The sequence below is a fragment of the Anguilla rostrata genome, chromosome 15, assembly GCF_018555375.3.
Source record: "Anguilla rostrata isolate EN2019 chromosome 15, ASM1855537v3, whole genome shotgun sequence".
NCBI classification, from domain to species: Eukaryota; Metazoa; Chordata; class Actinopteri; order Anguilliformes; family Anguillidae; genus Anguilla; species Anguilla rostrata.
Genome location: NC_057947.1, coordinates 36,738,909 through 36,753,125, shown reverse-complemented (window position 1 = coordinate 36,753,125; position 14,217 = coordinate 36,738,909). Strand labels below are relative to the sequence as shown.

The window sequence follows — 14,217 nt, the reverse complement described above, 5'->3', positions numbered from 1 at the left end:
TTCATATCCGCAAGACATGTCATATGTGAAGCATTCCTCATCGCTAGCTAGATTATAGCCAGATAGAGCAGTAACCTTACACTACCAGACAAAACGAAAAAAGCAACATAAACTAGGCTTTACCATCGTATAGTTAAACCTGAAGATCATTCAGTGTGTAATAACGTTGTAACGCTGAGCTACTATGCACTAACAGTAGACTCCATAGCAGTCACAAACTCCAGACATTACACCTGAATAAAGCTGATTCCACATGTCTAAGCTTGAAAGCTATTTAATTGTTGCTAGCTAACAGTAGGCCTACTTATGAATCCACCATGAAAATGCCCGTGGGCTCCAGATTTAAAACCCAGTTCTTGCAGGTCTGTTCATTTTTCTGAATGAAAAAAGCGTATTGCTCTCTCCGCATCCAGAGAAGGGGCAATGCTTAGGCATTTCCAACTTAACTTGTCTTACCCACACAAAAATGGCAAGATCACCATTTACATATTACATGTAGAAAGGATTTTACTAGACTTTAGGTTTCTGTTACATAGCTAACACCCAGTTAACCCTGCCCACTGAGAACCTGGCATTTATCCAAGGGAGAAAGCAAGTCAATTTTGGCACAGGCTTTTATATGTTTTTCTTTTTTTTTTGCAAGAATCATTGTGAAATATTTCTCGGCCGTCAGTGAATGCAAAAAAGTATAAAAACACATCAGCAAAGAACTCGCAGATTTCAGTTTCCTGGACCTTTAACTGCTTTGTTCGGTTTTGTTAGTCCATCCAGTGAAAGAAAATAAATCTCAGGAGAAAAGTGCTCGCGATGACATTTCAATCACTTTGAGAACATTTAGATGGTTCGAACATTTCCATTGCGGCATGTGTGTGAAAGGACTGCAAAACAAACCCTCTTACCACCAACGCACTACTCTCAGAAGACCACAGGGTTGTATTAAAGGTTTATGAAAGAGCTTATTTGTGTTATCAACACATAAAGTGAAATTTTCAAATAAAGTGAAATTTATTTTTAATGTTACAAATGTAGAAATGAGGATAGTTGGCTATGGCATGAAAGCATTTCTACATTCAGAAGGTAAAATTGTTGTTCTCGGTGATCAGACTAGTCAAAATTCTCAATGATTGGAAAAGTAAGTGGATCAGGTGCCTACAGCAGAAATACACGTATTTAAAACCAACATTACACAGTTAATAAAATCAGCGGATAAATTGGGGCTCTGATGGAAGCATTTGCTCTTTTTTACCTGCACTTTTATTCAGGGTGTGATTTTGGATTAAAATGTATTGTTCTAGGTGTCAGAATCCAATCTTATATGCAGAATGTGAACAGCACTTATAAAATCGCATTCATCCATTCATCACAGATAAAATGATTCATGTTGAGCCAAATGTCTCTTCACCTAGCCTCACTTTTAATTAGGTTAGTAAATGACAACATGTTAAAACAAATCCAAATCTGAGCTTGCTAAAAAAAAAAAAAACACACATCGGAATAAAAATAAGATAAACTCTTAAACTCTTACTCTTAAATAAGTTAAACTCTTCTTTTCAGCAGCCTGAGCTCGATGCGGCACAGATTCTCGTTAAGGTACAGATGCACCTACCTACTAATGAGCAGGCAGAGGCTCCACGCGCAGGAAAACCATCTGTTTGGGCTATATCTGTCGCCCGTTTGTGCGCAGTGACGTGAATCACGCTGAAGGATCGTGCCTCTGTCGGGCGGGGGGGGGGGGGGGCTGGGGGGGGGGGGCTGCCAAATACAGCCGCGCTCGGGGGAGACTTCAAACCTCCGCGTCTCCTTTTTAATTGCCGATAAGCCCCATTCATTTTTGATGAGGAAGCGGCAGGACTGATGAGGCCCGGAGTCTGAGTGACGTGCAGACCTGAGGGCAGCGGGGGACCGTCAGCTCACCGGCAGGAGACATCCACAAACCCACCCGTCTGCGTCCCCAAACTCACCCGTCTGCGTCCACAAACCCGCCCGTGTGCGTCTGCGTCCACAAACCCACCCGTCTGCGTCCACAAACCAGCCCGTCTGCGTCCACAAACCCGCCGTCTGCGTCCACAACTCGCCCGTCTGCGTCTGCGTCCACAAACCCACCCGTCTGCGTCCACAAACCAGCCCCTCTGCGTCCGCGTCCACAAACCCGCCCGTCTGCGTCCACAAACCCGCCCGTCTGCGTCCACAAACCCGCCCGTGTGCGTCTGCGTCCACAAACCCACCCGTCTGCGTCCACAAACCAGCCCGTCTGCGTCTGCGTCCACAAACCCGCCCGTCTGCGTCCACAAACCCGCCCGTCTGCGTCCACAAACCCGCCCGTCTGCGTCCACAAACCCGCCCGTCTGCGTCTGCGTCCACAAACCCGCCCGTCTGCGTCCACAAACCCACCGTTGCGTCCACAAACCCGCCCGTCTGCGTCCCCAAACCCGCCCGTCTGCGTCCACAAACCCACCCGTCTGCGTCCCCAAACCCGCCCGTCTGCGTCCACAAACCCGCGCATCCTTCTCACATCCGTCTGTTGCCAGGCAAACCGCCGTCTTGCGCCACGCTGAACGCTCTGCCAGGTTTTCTCCCTTCCATACAGTACGATGGCTCGTGTTTCTCTGGACATTCACAAGCACAGCCTGCAATCTTGCTTTCCCCCGCAAGCTTTCTCAGAAGTGTGAGAGAGGCGACACCAGGAAGGGGCGGTGGAAAGCATTAGCTGCTGATGAAAAAGAGAAGCCAAAAGGCGGGGGAAGAAAATGCAGGTATCAATATTTGTAAAAGTTCAGAGCGATTATGTTTTCATACATCGGTGTATTTATATACCATAATCGCTATTTTTTTTTATCTGGATAGCATTTGTACACTGCATCGCAATAAAAATATTGACAGCATATTAGAAAGATGTGATTTGGATAAAATCCCATCCCTGCACAATTACAGCACAGTTTTTTGAGGGCCCCTGTCAGTTAGGGCCCTTGGAAACATCCTGACCCCCCCATACGGTGCCCCTGGCTGCCTTGTGGGATAGCCTGCACTCTCTGAACTGACGGGGAAGATGCAGAGAAAGCGACAGCCACACCGTTCTGACTGTCAGACGGGAAGGAGAGCATCAGAGAGACGAGTGAGAGGGGGGAAGGGAGCCAGAGTCAGCTGGGTCTACATCCTGACGTCTTTCAGATTGGTGCATACAAGCCATGACTTGTGAGCCGTGAATGACAGGATTTTTAGCCAAGATACACTGACTGAGCTGTGATAAACACAACTGACTGAGCTGTGATAAACACAACTGACTGAGCTGTGAAACCAGCTGATCGCAAGCTAACACTGACTCTGGGATTACATTGACTCTGGGATTACACTGACTCTGGGACTGCACTGACTCTGGGACTGCACTGACTCTGAGACTACACTGACTCTGTGACTGCACTGACTCTGTGACTGCACTGACTCTGGGACTGCACTGACTCTGGGACTGCACTGACTGGGACCACACTGACTCTGGGACTGCACTGACTCTGGGACTACACTGACTCTGGGTCTGCACTGTAAAACTGCCCCGTGATGAAACTGACTGGGAGCTAAAGCACACTGTATTGACCCCACTCACTGGCACTGGCCTGGCTAACTCAGCCCCACACACCGGCACTGGCCTGGCTAAATCAGCCTCACACACCGGCACTGGCTAAATCAGCCCCACACCGGCACTGGCCTGGCTAAATCAGCCCCACACCGGCACTGGCCTGGCTAAATCAGCCTCACACACCGGCACTGGCTAAATCAGCCCCACACTTAAAATTAAGTTAATTTTGCACAGCTGAAAATGGGGGATTCAAAACAAAAACAACTGTTTCTGTAAAATGGTAACGCATACATGCACGTAAATACCATGAAATCAAGGTTGATTGTTTGTACTTTTGTCTCATTCATATTTTGATCTCAAATACAAATGCTTTAAGCAATAGCAAAAATGACAAATTTCACTCTACTGCGATTTTGGAGGGCACTGTAGTGACCTTGTAGATAAAAAAAAGACATGTCATGTGATAAAGGATCTGCAAGGACCTTCTGATAATAAAGCTTTTGTGTATCTCAGTGAAATTGGATTTATGAATCCATCTAGCTTACTGCTTCCAGCACAAACAGATTTTGCTGAAAAATGTCTGATCCTCTATATGACCTTTAAACTTCATATCCAGGAAACCCCGCTGTACAAGAACTTCTATATAGTCTGAAAAAACATCACATTTTAATACAAGAAAAACTGCTAATGTGACGGCATGCATTTGATTCACAATTCGTACATTTTTTAACCAAAAGCAACACCACATCATTGGGTGCAGTCCAATATTGCAGCTGAAGCTCCTGTGTGATGCCAGCGATGCTAAGTGTGCTTTCTGGTTCTGCTCAGTGCGGCACCCACAGAATTAAACCCGCTGATTATGGGTTCCAGCGCAGTGCGGGGCGACGGCAGGCGGCTCTCAGGGTTAACAGCAGAATGAAACGCAGAGGCTTTCAGGGTGGGAACGCCGGCACACAAAAGCTCAGGAAAGATTTGCACAAAGAAAGAGGACCCAGAGCGCTCATTAAGCAATTTCACAGCAGACTCTGATTAATGGTCCTTACGTTTCGAGCAATCAGCACCCAAAGGCAAAGTGGCTTTCAAATATTCAGTGTGAACTCGCTATTGTGGGGACAAGATAAAACATGCAGCTTTAAGGAGAAAACACTCTAAAATCAAAAATCAGGCTGGAGCAGGAGCAGGGGCAGGAGCAGGAGCAGGGGCAGGAGCCAGAGCAGGGGCAGGAGCCAGAGCAGGAGCAGGAGCAGGAGCAGGAGCTGGAGCAGGAGCAGGAGCTGGAGCAGGAGCAGGAGCAGGCACAGGAACCAGAGCAGGAGCAGAAGCAGGAGCAGGAGCAGAAGCAGGAGCAGGAACAGGAACCAGAGCAGGAGCAGGAGCAGGAGCCAGAGCAGGAGCAGGAGCAGGAGCAGGAGCAGGAGTAAGAGCCAGAGCCAGAACAGGAGCAGGAGCCAGAGCAGGAGCAGGCGCAGGAGCAGGAGCAGAAGCTCACTCATTCCTGCGAGATCAAGCGCTTCCCTGCCTCAAGAACATCTGGGCTCAGTGTCTGTCTCTTATGAGCCAATCAGTCTCCCTTCTACTGTAGGACTGAGTGTTTTACATTATACTTCTCTGTTTTTCACAGCAGCACTACCCGCTCACACCTGCGTGGATAGTGCACTATCAGGGTTAGGAGCCTACTAGCTGCTCACGCCTGCGTGGATAGTGCACTATAAGGGTTAGGAGCCTACTAGCTGCTTACACCTGAGTGGATAGTGCACTATCAGGGTTAGGGGCCTGCATGCAGGGTGCAGAGTAACCGGGAGGGTGTTGGGCTTGTAATCCAAAGGCCGTGGGTTTGATTCTCAGGCTGGGTATTTCAGTAGCACCTGGACTTGAGCAGAGTCCTTAATCTGAATGGTTTTATACATGCATACAGCTGTATAAATGAATATTACGTAAAAACTCTCATTTTGCTCTGCTCTGCTAAATGCCCAAAATGTAAGGGAGGGCGTGGCAGGGGAACATGCTCACCCCTGTGTGAGCGGACATGTTTCCCACACTACAAAAAGCCCCTTCCTTGTGGCTGCAAAAGGAGCTCAAGCATTTATCCCGGGTTTATCCAGGGTTAATCCTGGATTCATCCTGGGTTAAAAGCCATTCTGATGAAGATCTGTCGCTTTCATCCAAAACCTGCCCTGTACTGGCACATTGGAGTACCCGCAGGCCTGTGAAGGTTTTGAGAAAATGGTGGTTAAAAACTCTACCCTTTCTTCTCTGTGCTTTCATCTGTGAAGTATGCCAACTGATCATTGTGGACAGGTTTTCTCTGAAGATAAATGAATGCCAAAAATATCTTGACATCTCCAAGCAATACCTGTCACACTATTAAAAATGATGATTCCATGCTGTGTGTGCTATAAAGGCCATTTACTGCTACTGCCGCTGCCACAACAACATTCAGCAAGAATCCTATTATATTTGTTCAAAAGTGTGCATCATAGAATGCTTCTCAGCGTTAGACTGAACTCAGGCCCTCCGTTCGGTAGATCAATGGCCTAACGTGTCTACGTGCTCCGCATTTGAAAAGCCACAAAGTGACCATGAACGGCAGTAGCTGTCAGATGGCTAAATGGACAGGTTTGGCGTCTGGTTACTATAAGTAAGGACGCACACTGCCGCTGAATTATAGGCCTCAGTGCCAAATGTTCTGTCAGCAGACTTGTGAGCCTGAACCCCTCAGATCAGTACCCCCACCTCTCCAGCTCCTAACTGGATACCATCACGAAGAGGCCCAGATACACCAAAGCAGAACTGCATTGTGGGATATGGTATTAGCAAAGAACCGCATCACAGGGTGCTAACACCAGAGCACATAATGCTAACATACTGCATCAGTTCCTCGGTCTGCTCATGCAAAAGGTCAGTTTAGCAAAGCAACAGCTTATTATAACTGCATTAAAGCCAGCTCAGGATCAGGGTCATCATAACTGCATTAAAGCCAGTACAGGTTCAGGGTTATCATAACTGCATTAAAACTTGCACAGGATCAGGGTCATCATAACTGCATTAAAACTTGCACAGGATCAGGGTTATCATAATTATGAAGAGCCTTTCTCCCAGTTCATGTATTAAAGTGGATCCTGTGCAAGAAATCCTGTTCCAGAAACAGCACTTTATCCAAAAATATTTGTATGGTTGGGCCGGTATCGAGGTAGGTAGGCCTGAAAAACCTAGGTGGGTTTACATAATTGGGTTTGGTGGTTCAGCCAAGCTGAATGGGTTAGGGATAGGGTTAGGGTTAGAGGCAGGGTGCTGAATGGGTTAGGGATAGGGTTAGGGTTAGGGGCAGGGTGCTGAATGGGTTAGGGATAGGGTTATGGTTAGGCTTAGGGGCAGGGTTATGAGGCCTTGGCCCACATGGGCTCATCCCTACACCTGTGATGTAAAAGGTTATTCACAAACAGAACGGTAAATTCCACCTACATTAGAACAGCGGCCAAGATCTGAGCCTCAGACCGGAGAATGGCTCAGCATGCTGAGAACTTTTCGCCTGGCAAATTCAGAGAAACAAATGACTAAGCTTAGGTGGGCAGCAGTATCACAAGAACAAAAGCACCATCGGCCGGCTCATTCTGCTTCTACCCCGTGTTTTAAAATTATATTTTCCATAAATATGTGTGGTGCATTATTTTCTGATTTAGCAGCCTTGCCAAAATTAATATCATGTGCCAGAAGAGCACAGTGACCATTTATAACAGAAGCCTTTACACCTTTATGACCGGGGGGGAAACGCTTTTCTCTTCTGACCCCTGAAATGTGTGTGGACCATGATGGGAACCTGACAGAGGAAGCTTTTCTGTCTAAAACTGCTGTAAGCCCCAAGCAGGCAGACAGGGGCTTAAAACTGCACACAACATCCCTGCAATCCCTCCATTCACTGCCAGCTTCTGTGGCGAAACCTGTTGCTTAGCAACTTTATCAATACCTGCAGCTTGCCAGCACTAGGCAGAAACCACAGCGACACAGAGACAAAAAAACCTAAAAAGGACAATTGACATTCCATACATTTCCACACAAATGGAGTCATGAACGGACATAATCAGCACGAACGTCACAGCACCCACCTATAAATGAGCTCCCACTAACCTTCATGCAAATAGCTGCCCTGACTCTGCTGTCAATCATGTGGACAATACATGAATGAGTGGGAGGGTGCGCCATCGCACATGCCCCTGCATCTGCTCTACATTGTCTACATTTGCGATGGAATAAAAATTACATGAAAAATTCAGAAACCTTCCACAGAATCCCTTAGCACCACAGCTGCGCGGGAGATTGCTAGAGTTAAGCTACCATTTTACATTTTACATTTGACACCTCAGGAAATTCTCAAACACCCAATTCCCGTCCAAGGGTGTCGTGGCTCCAGTTTTAATTATAACGTTGACCTTTCATGGCGTGGGCATGTACAGCAGCACAACCGTGCGAGTGTCAGCCATTTAATGTACGGCAAACTAAACGTCCTTAGTGATGTTAAGGCACAGCATTTCTGAGCTTGCCCACTTCACACCTCCCTGAAGCTTGGCCGAGAGCGGCATTCTGGGAGAAGAACAGCTATCCAATGACGTGTTCCAAGAGGAGCCACGCAGAAAGGAATCTGGAATGAGATACCCACACAATGAGAAGTTTCCATGGACACCATACATCTCTTAAGAACTCCTTCAGCGCCTTCCCTTCGCCTGCGTGATGCGAAGCTTTCTCAGAACGCTTGAGAGCAAGATAAAGATGAGCTCTGAGCCTGCTGATGAATGAATCTACCTGAGTACCCAAACACACACCTGCCCATACCTGCCAGACAGCACGAATTTCCAAGGCCGTTAAACAGCAGTGCTCAGTCTGTATTAGCAGGCTAGCCGCTGCTAATGTTCACACAGCGGAATGGTGCTGATGCAGCAACCTTGGACAAATACACCAGCATTTCATTATCTGTATTCAAAATGGTAATTTTCTTTGTTTTAGAATATTTTCAAATAAAACCCCCCAAAGCTGTTACTTCTATTTGACATTTTCAAACATTTTTCAGACATGTATTCTGGAAGAAAAATAGAATATTCTGCCTGAAATGCTGTTTAAATATTCAAGCATTTTCTTCCACAATTACATTTCAAATATCATCAAATACTTTGCTCAACAGGGATCCATACAGAATCATTACCCTATATAGTATTGTTGTGATACGATACAGGTGTATGCATTAAGCATCTGATGGTATGGTTTCCTGCGGCTCACAGAGATGATTTGACGATGTTGTGATGCGTGTAATGTTGTGATGCATACAATGTGATGCGTGTGATGTTGTGAAGCGTGTGATGTGATGCGTGCGATGTTGTGATGCCTGCGATCGATGTTGTGATGCGTGCGATCGATGTTGTGATGCCTGCGATGTAATGCGTGCGATCTATGTTGTGACGCATGTGATGTTGTGATGCCTGCTATCGATGTTGTGATGCGTGCGATGTTGTGATGCGTGCGATCGATGTTGTGATGCGTGCGATGTTGTGATGTGTGCAATCGATGTTGTGATGCGTGCGATCGATGTTGTGATGCGTGCGATCAATGTTGTGATGCCCGCGGTGTTGTGATGCATACGATCGATGTTGTGATGCATGCGATCGGTGTTGTGATGCGTGCAATGTTGTGATGCGTGCGATCGATGTTGTGATGCGTGCGGTGTTGTGATGCGTGCGATGTTGTGATGCGTGCGATCGATGTTGTGATGCTTGCGATGTTGTGATGCGTGCGATCGATGTTGTGATGCGGGCAATGTTGTGATGCGGGCGATGTTGTGATGCCTGCAGTGTTGTGTTGCGAGCGATGTTGTGATGCCTGCGGTGTTGTGTTGCGAGCGATGTTGTGATGCCTGCGGTGTTGTGTTGCGAGCGATGTTGTGATGCCTGCGGTGTTGTGTTGCGAGCGATGTTGTGATGCCTGCGGTGTTGTGCGGATGTGTGATGTTGTGATCCTGCGGTGTTGTGTGCGAGCGATGTTGTGATGCTGCGATTGTGTTGTGTGCAGAGATGTTGTGATGCCTGCGGTGTTGTGTTGCGAGCGATGTTGTGATGCCTGCGTGTTGTGGTGCGAGCGATGTTGTGATGCCTGCGGTGTTGTGTTGCGAGCGATGTTGTGATGCCTGTGTTGTGCTGCAGAGATGTTGTGATGCTGTTGTGCGACGAGCGTGTTGTGATGCCTGCGGTGTTGTGTTGCGAGCGATGTTGTGATGCCTGCGGTGTTGTGGTGTGAGAGATGTTGTGATGCCTGCGGTGTTGTGGTGCATGCGATGTTGTGTGCTGGAGCCCATGCGGATGATTAATTGTCACTCCGCTCTGTGACTCCCCGCTTTAGCTCTCTGCCGGACTGACCTTGATGAGAGTGTTGGAAAACATCACAGTCCTCTCACCACACAGCCACAAGCATAGAGGCAGGAGCTACCAGCACCCACACAAACACACACCTATACATGTCATTAATTATTCACTTTAACTAATCGCCGAACACCACTTATTTTACTAATGCACCACGCATAATTTTCACCTCTTATGTTTGCAGTTTCATGAAAATGCCCTTTCTTCTCCCATCAACCCCCCCCCCCCCCCACCCCCCACCTCCCACCTCAAAGGACTTGTTAGGAATTTAACCTAACGAGATGTTTTAAATATAAAATGTCCACTAAGTATGATCCATAATCGCCTAGCAACCAGATACGTAACCAATCATTACAATATGGACCAATCCCATCCCGACCAACCAGTGTAGCGTGATTTAAGCATCAACGGTTCAGACTTCCTATTAAAGCTCCCAGTCACCTGTGGCACCTTGGAGATGATTAGCATCCTCAGCGCAGCTCTGAAATGGTTTCCGTGTTCTCCTGGGACTGCATTAGAACTGCATCCCTGACCCTCCAGCTGTCTCCCCCCACCCCCCCCCCCGAGAGGCATCTCTCCCTGTTTCTCCCAATCGCATTTCCGACTGATTTACCATACAGCAGAGTGAAATCTGTGAAGAGCGAATTCAACCTTGTATTGCTGCTTATTCCAAATTACCAATACATTCGAAGCCTATTTTCAAATACATGAAAAAAATTTTATCTTTTATTGAAAATTGAAATGTAATAATAGTTTTGTCAAATACATTCCAGTGTCCCTGAATGCATTTCCCAACCACGGAGCTTCTCCACCTTAGCTCCCCAGTGGTAGAACAAACTCTCTGTTCCTCTACGAACCACTCGGTCATTTCCCACCTTCCGCTGTGGCTTGAAGACGCATCTCTTCAGACTGTACCTGGACTACCTGCCACTACTCTGCAGGGCAATTCCAGTCACTTATTCTAGCTTGTTCCTCTAGCACTTTCATGCTACACTTGCACCTCCATCCAGCAATTATATTGCATCTCATTGTCATGCCTCCTAGTTTGACATACCATAAAAAGCCTATGTTTACTGTTAGAACTGGACTTACATGGCTATGAATAATTCTTACATAATGAGTATTGTACCTTATCGGACCTGTGTTTTGTAGTTGCTCCAATGAACTTCTGTATGTACTTACTGAACGTTGCTTTGGATAAAGGCGTCTGCCAAATAAATGTAATGAATTTCCATGTGTATTCCTGTCTTAAATAAATAAAACAAATACTTCTTTCCAAAAGTATTTAAAAATCACAATCTGTTCTGTTGGATTATATTGTGTTTAGGGTCACCCAGCTCTTACTGAATCTACAGGATGTAACAGGGGAGTTGGGATTGATCTGTAAACAGCAAGTTTTCCAGGGGAGAGTTCCTGAGGCTCAATTCAATAACGCAATGTCTCTCTCTCCCTCTCACTCCTTCACACTCCCTCTCCCTCCCTCTCACTCCCTTTCTCCCTCTCCCTCCCTCTCTTTCTCTCCCTCTCTCCCTCCCTCTCTCTCTCTCACAGACGAACGTACACACAGTAATAGGAGCACCAAGGTCTCCAAAGAAACACACTGACTCATGTGAATAAAACACAAATAGGCTTCTCTGTTTATTTGTGGAGCACTTTCAGTAAAAAATAAAATAAAAAAACTGTACTTTTGTTTTCCCTACATTAGCAGAGTCCAAATTGAGCTTAATCTACAAACCATGACTACTGGTTACCTATTAATCACAACAACCTTAACAACACTGCACATTAAATCTCAATTTTTTCTTCAGAATATTACAGGAATGTAGAGTGCCCTCCACATTTTGGACGCAGAATCTCACAGGTCTTTCTGTGTGTATAGACGTTTGTATTTCTACATATTTTCCATTCCAGATTACTTTTTCTCATTTGTAAAGCATTGTAAAAACCAACACATACGACATCCAGTCACATGAACATTTATATACACAGTTCTGCAAGCCTATATATTTAGTGAAGTAGGGGAATGTCATTTGGTTTCATTAAACAGTGTGGGTTTGAATGGTTTATACTTGGTTAAAATAAAGTTTAAATGCAATATAATATTTTGCGACAAAAATATTAAACAACATACTTACGGAAACTGCACACTGCACACTGCACACTGCACACTGCACACTGCACTGGAACAATACTGATGGCACAAAATGTAATTTATAAAGGATAAGGGGAATTTTTCACCTCCTTTCCCTGAGCTTAAAAAATAAATGTTGAAACTGCGTGAGACGCATGCACACCTGTAAACAGCCATACATGCTGCCGACCTCTTCATAACCCTAACCCTAACCCTAACCCTCTTCATCTACTCGTGACCAATAGAGGACTTGATGCTCTCATCTATTTAAACTCCAGGGTTTTTTCTAGGGCTGTAGTGAATTCAGTGTTGGGTTTCAGATTCATCTGCTTTTTATGAGTATTTGGGTTTGGCTGAATATGTAATATATTTGATGAATCAAACTTGAACCCCACATGACATTTTCCTGTTGACTGAATGACAGACTGTTGCAGCAGCTTATCGGTTGAATATTGTATCCTAATAACAAAAAAATATATGTCCTTTATGGCAATATTTCAGAGATGGGTATTCCAGTAAAACAATTGGTAAAATTTGGGACACTGAATTATTGAGATAACAAAGAAACTAAACATAACATTAACGGTAGCAAAAGCATCAATGTCTAACATGCAATGTTGTATGACAATTGTATGACCACACTCAAATGAACCACTTAGCATTAGCAGCTATAGAAATGCAGGCAAAACCATCCTAGACACACAGACACACAAGGAACACAACTCAGACAACAATGGCCAGGCAAAGCCAGAGACAGAATTCAGACGGCTGTCAGGCTAAAGCTGTTCAGCCTTCGGCAAGATGATGCCAGAAACGGACGTGCAGCCAAAGTGTGTCACGGACCACGCTGGTGTGATGCCCAAATCTGCTCCTTCTAATGGTGCCAATCCGTTGTCTTTGGAAAAAGGTGTTTTTTTGTTTTTTTTGCTTTTTATTTTGCTTTATAATCTAAGAAGGTCACATTCACCAAACTCACTTCACTTGTAGCCAATAACCTGATTCACACATTCTGAAAAGCATTTTGTGAAACAGTCATTAAATATGCTAAAATGAGACAATGGCTCAAAAACATTCCCATGTGAGACTGTTCACAGCAAATTCTTTTTTTACAGAGATTGTAGATAAGAGTTCTGTAAAAACATTTCAAACAGCCTACCCCAAACTGATAAGGAAAAAGTGACCAATTTATTTCTTATAAGGAGGGTGAGAAACATATACAGTAAAAATAAAAATAGGAATTGTGAAAGGTGCCATTTTCAGTAACATTCTGGTGAAATACCTCACACTGAAAACATCACCAGTACCAGTGCTTCAAACCTTGTGCTCTGAACACCAGGTTTACTCAGCTGAACTGAAATGGGGTACAAAATCTCTTTCTGCTCTTTTCCCTCCAGCAGAACGGAAGCAGACGTGTCGGAGACCAACGGCACACATTAAAGAGTGGTTGACAAATGGACAGCGTTGGCAGTCATGTGTGATTAATGAACATGTAAATAAATCAGCCTTATATTAGCGCTTCACACTGACCAATCAGATGCTGTTTTACAGCGCGAAGCCCTGGCTGTCACACTGCCCAATCAGACGCTGTTTTACAGTGAGAAGCCCTGGTTGGCTTTCATACAGTATTAAACACATCACAGGCCTTTAGAGAAAATTCAGAGAACGTGGTGCATTTGTTCATAGTCACCAGCAAATGCCAAATGGCTTTTTCTCCAGAAAGCAAACGCTTATTTTAGCATGTAATTTCACTAAGCTCCAGTCAAATGAACAGCAGAAAACATACAATATCAGAAAAATGATCCAGTTATAGCAGCCTATTTTATTTAAGTTTCTTTTTTTTCAGCCAATGAAATATCTGAAAAAAATTACGCTATTGGCAAGTTTACAATGTTTCTGCCACAAATGTTTCTATAGGCCATTGTTACTCTTACTGTGAACAGGCCCTCATTTCAAGTGCTCTGCACTCACTCATATTATTCTGACCTGTTCTGACTGCTGGCACTCTGCAGCTGCTATCCGTTTTGGTTTGAAACCCAGAAAAGTAAATGTGTTGCACTCCGAGTTTTGGGGGGGATTTTAAGGGCATAAAGGCTGTGGCTGAGAGGGGACACGAG

General features: G+C 45.3%; 1 long non-coding RNA gene across 1 annotated transcript; it reads right to left on the bottom strand.

Annotated features, from left to right (window-relative positions):
- Nucleotides 1-11,586: 11,586 nt before the first annotated feature.
- On the bottom strand, nucleotides 11,587-14,197 carry LOC135240737 (uncharacterized). Its single transcript, XR_010325767.1, has 2 exons — nucleotides 12,336-14,197; nucleotides 11,587-12,305 (listed from the first exon to the last, which is right to left on the bottom strand). It is a non-coding gene; the product is annotated as an uncharacterized LOC135240737 (long non-coding RNA).
- Nucleotides 14,198-14,217: the final 20 nt, after the last annotated feature.